The 13,091-nt window shown below is 46.5% G+C and overlaps 1 protein-coding gene across 14 annotated transcripts in view; it reads right to left on the bottom strand.

Annotated features, from left to right (window-relative positions):
* The window catches only part of LOC120524802 (R3H domain-containing protein 2), an 82,343-nt gene that overhangs the window by 60,474 nt on the left and 8,778 nt on the right, over nt 1–13,091 (bottom strand). For all 14 annotated transcript variants that reach the window (XM_039746541.1, XM_039746546.1, XM_039746543.1 and 11 more), the window contains exon 2: nt 3,962–4,107. The gene's annotated coding sequence lies outside the window, so the exon portion shown is untranslated. The remainder of the gene's footprint in view (nt 1–3,961; nt 4,108–13,091) is intronic.

Here is a 13,091-nt window from a genome sequence, read left to right as displayed (position 1 = left end):
ATATTTCAAAGTGGGGGATTCTTTTCTATACCCACTGTAGTGTTTGAACCCTGGTTTCTGTTTGCGGGCCACATTCTCCGCCGGGAACGCCTACCAAAATTGGCCATGAAGAAGCAAGGCCGACTGTGGCAAACCTGGCGACACACCTTTCTTGAAGGCCTTCATGGAGTCCACCTGGCATGGGACAAAACCGAGGCTGCTGCTGACTGGGGCTCGATGGTGGTCTCTTGGTGCCTAATGTGCTGCCTGGTGCGGCAGGAACCAAGTCAAAGTATTTGGTCATCACAGAACACAAGAACTGTATGCTAACTGCTTGCCACTTTTTTTGTGAACAGAGTACTGGAAAGAACAAATAACATTTCTGTATATTTTTTTCTACTAAGCCTTTTTGTCCGTGATTTAATCCAACACTGTGATTTATCTTCAGTTTCGCACACTACAAGGGGCTCTTATACCATCTGTGCTGCAGTCTTGTAAGTGCAGAGCTCTTTCTTCACACTGTTGTCCAGTACTGTGCTCACCACATGGAAGACATTTCTTGATAAAATATCGTTAAATAGAAAAAATCGGCACACATCAAAAACAATAAGGCTGAGCTGTTCTCGGGTGTGCATTGGTCACCGGTAGCTTGTATTATATCAGACTTCATCTCCCATTTGACTATTGCTTTAAGCTGGCCCAACCAAACACGAACCATCTACAGAGGGGACTGGGCGGTCTCATGGTCTGGAATCCCTGCAGATTTTTTTTTTTTTTCTGTCCACCCTGGCCATCGGACCTTACTTATTCTATGTTAATTAATGTTGACTTATTTTATTTTCTTACTGTGTCTTTTATTTTTCTATTCTTCATTTTATAAAGCACTTTGAGCTACATTTTTTTGTATGAAAATGTGCTATTTAAATAAATGTTGTTGTTGTATCTAACAAGAGTGCCAGTCATGGCCTGAGCACAGTAGCTAACCTACAGGAGACTTCACATCTCTTCACATCTCCATGCTAACACAAGCATGACAATAATTACGATCCTCACCGATACCTTCTCTCTTCTGTTTCTCTGCAATACTGCCAAACTGTTACTACTGCCCATGGTAAAGAAACGCGAGATACTGGGAGGCTTGGAGTCAAAGGGTTCAGTCTGCTTACCAGACTGGCCAGCAAAAACGTTTACAAGACTGCACAATGTCCAGGAGGGGTTGGGGGGCAGTTGGCCAAAGTCTCCAGAACTGTACTCCAGCTCCTTTATTCTGGTTAGCACCAAAGAGGGTACAGTGGTATTAGCTCAACCTTGTGCTCCTTGAAATAAGGGGTTTCAAAATTCCATTGAACCCAATTGAACATTTCATATTTGGTGTTGCAGGATGTTGTGAGGGTGGCAATATAAAGAAGAATGTATTTGCTACATACACATTAGTATTCTAAGCAACAGGCCTGAAGAAGGGGGCAACTCCGACAAAACATGTCAGCTTCCCCTAGGACTACTTTATCTATCTCATGGGATGGGAGTCCAGCTGCAGTCAGGACAGATTCAGCGACATTCTGAGGCCCATAAGATGACACCCATGCCCATGTTAGTGGAACACTTTTGTGCTAAATGTACTGTTATAGTAATGGTGGCACACTGAATGTGTGTGCAAAAAATATTATACTAAAAAAAATAAAGCTTCACTGGGATAAACGTCTCTTCGTATTTGCTGCGAGGTCGCGAGCCGCCATCCCCAATGGGGGTACACAGCCACTCGGCTAACAGAGAAGGTCTGAGCTGGGTGACTCAAACGACTACTTTATGCCTCTTTGTGCTTTTGAGGGCGAGTGCGTCATTCATAAACTCTGCCACAATTAATGCATCGTTAATATAAATATTAAAATTGTGTACACCAGTAATAATACAGCACAAATGATATAACACAGAGAGGACCACAAAGACAGCACTCTAATGAACGCCTAAACGTCCGGCCCATAGTATTGCATATTTTGACTGTTTACACAAATTGTATGATTTATTCAATTCAGAGTCTACAAGAATATGTAGTTTTAATTGTGGCCCAGTGCAGCATATCATTTAATCTTCTTCTTCTTTGTTAGCATTTCCCGTTTTAGCCTTCAGATTACCAGTGTGGATCCTTAGCCACAGAGCCACTACTCCGCCGAGTGCAATGTATTAAAAAGTGCAGTCTAATGAACGAGACATTGCAGACACAGATATAAAACACGTATACTATAAAATACAAAACGTTATGTATGTTGTTCAATTGGTTTCTAATATATGACACCAAAACAACTGTTTCAGATGCAGACCCCAATAGTTTAGAAGTTTAATAAATGCCGAATAGACATTTTTAAGTGCAGGAACTAAAGGGAACTGAAATCCTCATGAGGGGCGTCAGTTCACCAGAGAACCAGGGGAGGGGGGGCGTCAACTTATGGACCTCAGTGTCTGAAGTGCTCAGATCTGTCCGAGGCCTAAACCTGTCCTGACTGCAGCTGGACTCTCCTCGGGAATGTTGGGCACTCAAGAGCTGCACTGATCTCACCCCAATCACACTGTGGCACCTTGCACTGCGACTACCTGCCTTTACTGTTTTGTAGGCTGTATGAATATTTTCTCTTCTTATTTATGCCCACCTTGTATATTTAAATGTAAACGTGAATCATTTATATAAAACTCTGCTTTCATTTTGTCACGCTTGTACACATCATCTCAGTATTTTTCTCATTCTTTATATAAAATATCTAATGTAAAATTCTTCTTTTTAAGTGCCTAGTTACATGTATTTGTTTCCACGTTTTCTCAAACACGTATTATTTGGTACATGGTTACTTGGCTAATACTGAGCTATAATGTCAAGTCCCAGACAGACTGCTTAGCTTCAGAACTGGTGCCAACTGAGTTTTTGTTACCCTCTCCTCCACTCTATGTAGTTTAATGGACAGATAATTAAAATACCACTGGAGAGACCTGAGCACATTGAGGATTGCTACAGTAGGCCCGTCTTTGGCCTTGAACCTCAACAGATTTTGCTCTTTTTCCCCTTCAGTTTGGTTTTATTTTTTTTGCCGCCCCTATCTCAACCAAGTGACCAGAGCATCAGACGTATCTTTAGAGACTTGAAAACAAATCTGTAAGTAAGGACTCTATCCATGACTCGTATATATCTCCGTTCTATAGCCTTGTATTGATTACGTTTTTTTTTTTTTTTTACTACTTTTAGTATTTAATGTATTCATTTCTATTCTTATCTATTTTGAATTTTTCTTTTCTTTTCATGTTCCTTTGATATCTTATAAAGCATTCTGAACTAGTGTTTGCATGAAAACGTGCTATAAACGCGGCTTGTTAGTCAATAAGGACTTACTTTAACTGTGTGTTTGTTCACACAAGAATACAGATTAGGACAACATGTAATGTAAAAAGCTTTACTTCAACTGTAAGCGTGTTATTGGTTATAAACCAACACGATATTTGTAATCCTTAGGCACTGGTAGACTTGCCTTCTGCTGGTAGAGATTGTAACCCACTAGCTTTTAGGAGCCTGACAAATACCAAAGTGCCAAGAAGACAAACAGAAGCAGTTGAGAGTTAAGGACTGTCTGTACAATCAAAAAGAGCAAAAGTCGCCAATGGAGCAGCTAGTTAAACAGCAGCTGTGCACTCATGGCACTTGTGTGACCAAGACAGCAGCATCACCGCCGCCACCAACACCAGCACATGGCCAAGAGTACTGCTACAGAAAAGTGTGTGTTAATAAATGTTTTTCAGGTGGTCCTGGTCTGCCTTCATATCACACACACATTACCTCTTGCTCAGCTCAGGTTATGTCAGGTCAGGTCAGGTCCCTTAACCGTCACTATTTTTTTTGACACAAACTGCAAGCAGGACTGCGACATCTCAAAAGCCAATGTGGTTAATTAACACGACTAAAGCAAGCATTGAGGCAATGCAAGGCCATCTGTAACCCTACCTGAAGCTCCTGACAAATGAAAGACAGGAACCACAGCTAGAACGGTGCGCCAGCAAAACTGCTCTCCATTATCTTGGAAAAAGCCAGGAACGCCACAGTGCAGAGGTCAGTCAGTCTTCAGGCATCCTTGACTGCGGTCAGCAAACCTTGGAAAACAAAGAAGAGATGGGATCAGAGATCTTTCACCTGTGCCGTGCCTCCCGGCCCCTAGGTCTCTGGTCTGGCACACCTAAGACGCTCAGCCCCTCGGTAACTCTCCTCCTGTACGTCTTGAGACGGCCATCTCTCTCTCTCTCGAGCACATTCTCCTTCACGTCTCTCATGAATTCTCCCACACCTCGTTTTCTCTCCTACAGCATGTGACCGACACGTCCCGCCCGCCCTCACTCTCACTCGCCTTTTCATTTGCACATGTAGCCCTCATTCTTTCGGGTAACTTCTCCAAACACTTGACTGGCGTCACGAGAGGACTCGCCTGGCCTGGCATTCACCGCGCTCATTTCTCTCTAACACATACTCAGAGTTAAAGCGCCCACCTCTCACCTTTTACTTCACAGGGTGACTCCTCCTATACCTCACTTTTGGCTAGTGCTAATGGACAGACACCCGTCAAAGCACATCGCCCTTGCCGCTCCAGTGTCCCGTTGCAGCCGTGTGCCGCTGATCTTCCCATGCATCAGGCGGCATTTGTTACAATAACACCTCTGCAATTAGCATATCCACTGGAGACTAAAAAGGCAAGTGCCAAGATCCCGAATAAGGAAGTGGCGCGTGGTGGCAGCCCCCGAGTCCAGAAGGCGTCCGCAGGATCAGAGACACACCCACACAAATAAATCTCAATGACAAAGCATGTCCAGGGTCGAGAAGAGATTTGACACATTTTAAAGAGAAATGATTTATGAATTACACGCTCATGAATGAGTCCTGCTGGCACTGCTCTCTTCGTGCCGATTTGACAGGCACGCTGGGTTGCCATAGAAACCATGACGTCTTTCACAGCTGCTACGGCGTGGGTAGGGGGAAAAAAAAAAAAAATGATTAGAGATGCGTTTCCCTGCCTTCGTCAAGAGGAGGTAGGCGCTCACGAACACAGCAGAAGTTCACCGATTGAGAAAAAGTGACAGAAATTCAAACATAATATTCTGAATGGGAGCGAAAGCAAAGTAAGGCTGCCCAAGCCGCTCAGCCTGGCACTCTTGCGTCTAAGCTGAGCCATGAGGCCCACAGGGTGCCAGCCAGGGTGGAGCACCCACTGACTGCTCTTACTTACGCGCCTGGGCCTTTTGGGGATTCAGGGCCAGGAGCGCCTATGGCTCGATGCTGCCCCCCTAATCTACCCTTGAAGCAGGTGAATACGCTTTTATGGCACCCCTGGGATTTCTATATTTTTTTTTTTTTCCCTCCCCCTGCGCTTTTCTCAAACACATTTGGTGCAGCAGCCTTCCTGGAAAGAACAGCTAACAGAGCGTCCCCGTGGACGCGACAGAAGCGAAACGAGGGGGTGGATGACGCGAAAGGCTGCTCAGTCAGAACAAGATGAAGGTGAAGGATGCATAATTCATGTGGTCCACACCACGTGAACTGCCCCCCCACCCCCCATTTCTGGGCACACCTCTGCTTGTCACATTCAGGACATTCTCCATGATGAAACCACCAATACAGTGGGGTGATTGGGCATGCCATCCACCAATGGCAATGTGAGCTCCATAGTAACACCGCTCTGTTGCCAGGAGATTTCTTTTTAATTTTTCTTCTTCCCACAGAAGCATGTGCCCCATCTTCCTACCCCAGCGGACCACAAGGAAGAACGTGGCAGGAGCAGGCAGCACCACATCCGGCCTGGTGGAGGCAGATCCGCCCCACCCCGACGAGCCATGGGAGGTAACCCCCCAAGTCAGGGAATACCCAACTCCAAGTCCACTCAGCATGCACTGCAGCAATCCACACTGGGTGACCTACTTACTGGATTCTCACAGGTGGGCTGAGGAGGACCTCCCCGGCAGTGCGTTCACAAGGTCATGCCACCAGGATCCTACAAAAACAGCGGCCAGCAGGGATCCAACTATTTTTAGAAGATGCTTCTCTTCCATTCTCTTCCTCCTGCTGCTGCTGCTTCCGCCGCCAGAGCACAATAGAACAGCGAAACGGAGCCCAGAATGAAAAAGAGCGCAGCAAAGACGTATTGCCAGGGAATTCCTTGTTACCTCACAAGTGTCCCCGGCTCCAATTGGGAGGGCGCCAGCACTCGAGACGCACAATCGTGCAGCGGAACAGAGCAACTCACCAGAGAGAGGACGGAAGGCAGGCAGGCAGGGCTGCACGCAGGCAGGCATCCCATCCCTGTAGGGCTGCTCTCACTTGAGCGGCAGGATGAAGGGCTTTTCCCTTCCTCCCTCCTCCCCCTCACCCGCCCCTCGCTGTCCGCAGATGCCAGACTTTCTTTATTTTCTTTTTTTTTCTGAATGGATCCCCCAGCCTCTGACAGGCCGGTCCAGGCTGGCTCTCCCCTGGACACGCTGGGTGACGGCAGGCAGAGGAACCAGCTGTTTTCACAGATGTCAGCAGGATTTGCACACACAGCTCATCACAGGAACTCCCACCTCAGCGCCAGCCTGTCACATGAATCAGCTCCGCTACCAGCCTGCCGCCTCAATAGCTCTGAAAAAGAGCAAAAGTGTGACACTTAGTCACCGGCACTCACCCCCTAAACTGCCATCACCTTTCAGCTCTGCTGTGGCAGGCCGGAAATGCCAACGGGCTTGGCTACCAATTCTGCAGGCTCCTTGTGCCATGCATCCCACGGATAACTCGGGCACCTGGTGTGACGCAATCAAGAGTTCCCTCCTACCCAGCAGCCTGCCAAGGAGCAGTAGAGCTGCAGTGGCTTTTCTCAGCACACATTCCCCAAAGGAGTCCCAAGAGGAGCGCCGCTCTCATTTAGCACCGGGTCAACGTCAGTGCGCCACTCACCCGCCCACACGCTCCTCTGCCTCCAGGGCACCCACGATAGACTAGCACTGAACCACGACTGCCACCGCTCTGCTCATTCGGCGCAAAGGGCTAATGTGACAGAGCAACACACAAAAGGTCAGGAAACACCACAAAATGGGAAAGCCGCACAAAGTGCTGCAACACCAAGCCGGCTTACAGGCCTTGCCCGTGTCGCCCAGGGTTTTTGGGGTCGTGAGTGCCAAACCTACCATCTCGGGAGGCCTGAAAAGGAGTGCAGGTTCACTCACTTTAATGAGGTCATAGAAGACTGCAGGGGAGACCACAAAACACTGGTGAGGACGTACAGTAGAAAATGAGACGCCACTTTGTCCGATGGGTTTTGAAAAGGCCTCAGGTGTGTGTGTGCCGCCCGCCAGTAACTGTCGATAAAGAAGTTACAGCGAGTTACCAGCTGGGCTGACGTCCCACTGATAACCTGCCACAGAGGCAGGAGAGCTACCTATAGGTGGTCTTGATGTTAGTCACACTAGGGGAAAAAATGCACATTTATCTGTGTGTGCAGAATGAAGCCTGAGAGGTACACGCTAATCGTACAAAAATAATAAAATAAACTCTACGTAGGCCAGATAATTAGTGAAGAGCAAAATGATTCGCAAGAAAGTGAACTTGTAGGCAAGTAGGGTTTCACGTCACAAAAAACAAAATAAAATTGTGAAATAGTTAGGTCACGAGTACTTGGACAATGGTACAATTATCATCATTTTGGCTCTCTATGCCACCGCAATGGATTTGAAATGAAGTAATAATTACATAACTGAAGTGTAAGCTTTCTGCATAAATTCAAACGGTTTAACAAAAATATTGTGGGAGCCATTTAGGAATGACAGACACTTTTCTGCATGCCCCCCCAACCCCATGTCCAGGGGCTCAAAAGTGTTTGGACATTTGACTGACCAGCTGCTCCATAGCCAGGTGAGAGCAGGCCCCTCGTTATTTCATTAACTGTTCCAAGTGTGAAATGTGCACGTGGTAGCTGTCACTGTGACCTCTCAATACAGTAGGAGGTCCAAAGAGCTGTCTGTGTAAGTAAGAGGAGACCATCAGCAGGCTGAGAGAACCAAACAAAGCCTTTAGAGAGACAGCAGAGACACCAGGAGTGGGCAAGTCAACCATCTGGCACATTCTAAGAGACAAGGAGCACCCTGGTGAGCTCAGCAACACCAAGCCTGGACAACCACAGAAGACAACTGGGCTGGATGATCACGGAGATCTGTCCTTGGTAAAGAAGAAGAAGAAGAAGAAGAACCCCTTCACGACATGTAGCCAAACCAAAACCACCCTCCAGGGGGGTTGGCCTATCATTGCCAAAGTGTACAATGGAGAGAAGGTAAAGACAGAGAGCTTACCATAAGGTGCAAACCACTGACAGACCTCAGGCATAGGAAGGGTAGATTAGACTTGGACAGAAAACAAAAACATAATATTTTTGGAACAGCTTTCTTTGGACAAATGAAATTAAGATCAATAATTAGCAGCATGATGGACAGAGATGGGGAAGAAACAGAATGGCTCATGACATCACCTGTGAGACACGGTGGAGGCCGCGTTATGGCCTGATCATAAATGGCTGCCAGTGGAAGTCAGTCACTGGTGTTTATTGATTATGTGGGCTTCACTACCTGCTCAGAGTCAGACAAATGCTGCAAAAACGCAGGCCATCAGGAGGCTGAGAGAACCAAACAAAGCCTTTAGAGAGACAGCAGAGACACCAGCAGCGGGCAAGTCAACCATCAGGCACATTCTTATAAAGTAGGAACACACAGGAGAGCTCAGCAGCATCAGGCCTGGACAACCACTGAAGACAACTGTGCTGGATGATCAGAGAGATCTGTCCTTGATGAAGAAGAACTCCTTCACGACATTTACCCAAACCAAGACCACTCTCCACGGTGGATTGGGGGTTTATGGTTGGGAATGGGTGGGCCTATCATTGCCAAAGTGTACAATTAAGAGAAGGCTTCACAAAAGTAAAGACAGAGGGCTTACCACAAGGTGCAAACCACTGACTGACCTCAGGCATAGGAAGGGCAGATTAGACTTGGACAGAAAACACATTAAAAAATAAAAAAAGGCCCAATTTTGGAACAGTTTCTTTGTACAAATGAAATTAAAATCAATATATCAAGGATGATGGGTCAAAAAGAGTATGGAGAAGAAACAGAATGGCTCATGATCTACAGCAGGGGTCTCCAACCTTTCCCCCATGAGAGAGCTACTTTTACAAAATGAAAATGGCTGAGAACTACTCATGTTTTCTAACATTTATTCTCATCGCTTATTTCAACCCAAACAAACTGAATACGCTTGTTCTGCCTGAACTTTTACAAAATGTCGGTGTCCACGACTCACATTTTGCATTAAAACATCACAAAAATGATTGAGTTTTCCATGTCTGTATGCACTTTCTAGTGTATCTCACACTACTGAATTAAAACCTGAAAGCCGTCAAAACTAAACAATGCAATTCCAAACACACAGATATGACTTGTTCATTTGTCATGTTGTTACAGGTCACTGTTTCACTTCACACGAGTATTCAGATGTCCAGTTGCATGTGTGATGTGTTTTTTAGTTAGTCAGATGGCTGGCGCTGCATGGAGTCAACAAGAGGGGTGTCTGGTGGAGTGGAGCCCCTCAGGTTCACTCTCATGGAGTCACTGAAAATGTCCGTCTGTCAGTCTTGTTCTGAACTTTGAATTCATGACAGACTCACAGAGGTATGGAGACCCAAACAAAGCAGACATTTCCAGAGCTGCTTGGTGAAGATTCTTATAGTTATCTGGCTGTACTAAGCTTGAGAAATGCTGTTGAGACTTTAAGTGCGATCGGTAGATAGACAGCTAGACAGATAGATACAGGATTCACATACTAATATATCATATATAAAATCCAGTGTCTCTCTCTGTCTGTCTGTCTGTCTGTCTGTCTGCTTTTCACGAGAGAACTACTTCACGGATTTAGATCTGGTTTTTTCTATAATATCCTTGAACAATCCGGTTGATTTTGCGATGTATCAGAGTTTGCTTGCTGTACCGATTTATTTGCACGAATCCAAGATCCACACAACGGGCTTTGGGGGGTATGGTGCCTTCCTCAGTCACTTGCCAGGTTCGAGCGTGTTCCTTAACTCCGCTTAGCTAGCGAACGAGAGAACAATTGAATTCAACTTTGTTTGATGTTTAAAATAAAGTGTTACTTAGGTCTTGATGTCTGGAATATTCTCTTAAGTGTGTGCCACACTGAAAAGAGAGATTGCAGTTCAGATTGTGGATCATGATGGAAAGATCGCCCACCCCTAATTTGATTAATCGAGTTTTCAAATTTATGTAGGATTCATTAATCCTTTGGCAAGCTACTTGGAAAGGGGTTACGAGCTACCGGTAGGGTGTTGGAGACCCCTGATCTACAGCATGCCACATCATCTGTGAAAAGCGGTGGAGGCCGTGTTATGGCCTGATCATGAATAGCTGCCACTGGAAGTCGGTCACTGGTGTTTATTGATGATGTGACTGCTGACATGAAGTAGCAGGATGAATTCTGAAGCATCCAGGACTTCACTGTTCGCTCAGACTGAGACAAATGCCGCAGAAATGATGCTTCACAGTACAGATGGACGATGATCCAAAACATTCTGTGACAGCAAATCAAGGGCTTTACAAGGCAAAGAAGTAGAATGTTCTTCAATGGCCAAGTCAATCGGCCGACCTCAACTTAACTGGACATGCATGTCACTTGCTGAAGACAAAACTAAAGGCAGAGAGTCCAGCAAACACAGGACAGCGGCAGTAAAGGCCTGGCAAAGCTTCACTTAGAGATGCCCGTGAGCTCAGACCAGGCAATCGCTGACTGGAAAGGATTTTCAGCCAAATGTTGACAATGATTGTTATATTAGGATGATGTTAGTGTGTTCAAATACTTTTGAGTCCCTGAAAATAGGCAGACCATTTATAAAGATGGCTCTTTTCTACATGGTTCATACAATGCTTTTGTTAAATGTCTACGCCTCTGGATTGCTTTCTGTCAAATCCATTGTGGTGGTGCACAGAGCCAAAATGATGAAAACCGTATCACTGTCCAAATACTTACGGACCGCCCTGTAAATGGCGTTTCCCACCTGGTACAATTCATGACATTGCCACATGTATGCATTTTCATCTCGTCTGCAACCTCCTTCTTCAGGTGGCACAGTTTCATGTGGTGCACAGCATGAAATGGGGGTTGAGGTGGCTGGGCACCTAAAGGCACTGCCGAGGCATTTCTCTCCTCTGCTCAAGTCCTTTGCCCAAGATGTGCGGACATCTGCAAGTCTCAAGGAGGACCCTGTCTTGGATCAGTTTAGGGAGTAGTGAAAGTGACTGTAGTCGAGGTCGCCACCAACCAGAGTGGTGCCAGAGCTGGTGACGTGAATGTTCAGGCAGACGGTGCGTGAGGCTGTGGAGAATGCATGCAGCCACGTGAAAGATCGAGAAATGGGTGACAGAGGAAGCGGGCAGTTGTTTGGACTGCGGAATATCCCTTTGGGAGCGATATTCCTTGCTTTACATACAAAACTTGGAAAACAAATTTCACATTTCAAAATTGCACATGACCGTGCAATTTCATGAAACCGTGTGTGAAAGGACATCCTGCTGATTTGCTCATCACTCTTTACTTTAAAGCAGTTTCAAATCCTTCATTAAAGAGGGGTACAGTTTGGCAGGAGTCTCACACAGATCTGTAGAGTTTAGCACATTCACGCTTATCATGGCGTCGAGAGTGGCAATGTGTTGTGTACTGATGGGAAGAATGTCAGTTGAACAATAGGACTTACTTACTGTCCACAAAAATGAGCACCGTCAGTCTGAGCAGAAGTAAGGATACAACGTGGCACCTTAGCCTTGTGGTACACAGCGGGTCCCACAGCTCAGATGGAAAAGCCAAGTTTTTTTTTTTTTTATTTAAAGATAATCGCCGCACTCGTGGCCTCCAGAGGTAGTGTGGCCAGAGTGGTTCGTAATGGGGGCAGCCCTCGCTTAAATGCACAGGTGAAGAGTCGTCCGCATCTGCAACGGATGATGGGAGCTGCTAATCGCCACACCTGAGCCACGTCCCCAGTATAAATAGTAGGAGCTCGAGTGCAGAGGGGGAAAAGAAAGTGAACGGTGGTTAAGGGAGAAGGCCAGTGGGTGTCGCAGGCTCGCTGTCGAGAGCAGAAGGCAGCTGAGCACTGAGCCCTAGCGGGGTGTTTGGCCGGCAACCTGGGCAGTCGGTAGTGGTCGCTCCTGCTGAGTGACCGGAAGGAGGATGGCTCTCCGTGGAAGACACTGGGAGTCAGGAGGCTTGGGAAGAGGATAACCCAGTGCGAGCACCCTGGTCACTGGGGAACCCAAGTCTCAGTCTGGGAGTAGCACCACAGGGATCGGGAAGCCACCAGACCAGAAGGCAGGGAAGGTCAGCTGCAGGTAGGGTGACTACCCTGGATGGGGGAAACAGGGAAGTTGCCAGCAGAAGATGGCACTGGGCTTCGTTTAAAAAAAAAAAAGGGCCGCTTCCAGCCATTGCTTTTAATCCCTCACTAAAACCTGGGATTTTAACCTCCACCTTCTCACTGATTTCATTGGATTATTTATTTATTTGAAGCACTGCACTATTTGGACACTGTGTTGATTTTGTTGTTTTTAAATAAAAGCACTTTTTTGCACCACCCCCTTGCTCTGTTGTTAATGTCTTCACTGTCCAGCTCATCTGGTGACATTACCGACAGTGTTGGGTTCAAACACCACGTCATCACAAGCCTCCGTATTACAGATGATGGCAGACACACCAGAGATGGGCAGCCAGTGGCATTACAGCGATTGCCAGCTTCAACACAGTAAAGCCAGAGTGAGGAACAGAAGTGCCCAAACAGAGAAAGAGGCCCAGGATGAATGAGCGTTTCCTGACCATTCCTGTCCTCCCCAAAGGCAGCATCAGAAGATCTCTAGCAACTTAGCAATGATGACAGGGCTTGTAAAAACCACGCAGGTTAGTGGAAGAGCACTGCAGATGCAATTCAGCGGCAGACAAAGGGCTGCCATGTCCAGGGTTAGTTGCTCACATCTGGAAGCTGTCGAGGCCACTTCACCAAGAAGTCCATGCA

This window comes from Polypterus senegalus, chromosome 3 (genome assembly GCF_016835505.1).
Source record: "Polypterus senegalus isolate Bchr_013 chromosome 3, ASM1683550v1, whole genome shotgun sequence".
Taxonomy (NCBI): domain Eukaryota; kingdom Metazoa; phylum Chordata; class Cladistia; order Polypteriformes; family Polypteridae; genus Polypterus; species Polypterus senegalus.
The sequence above is the reverse complement of the archived record's forward strand: the minus strand, read 5'-3'. Positions and strand labels throughout refer to the sequence as shown.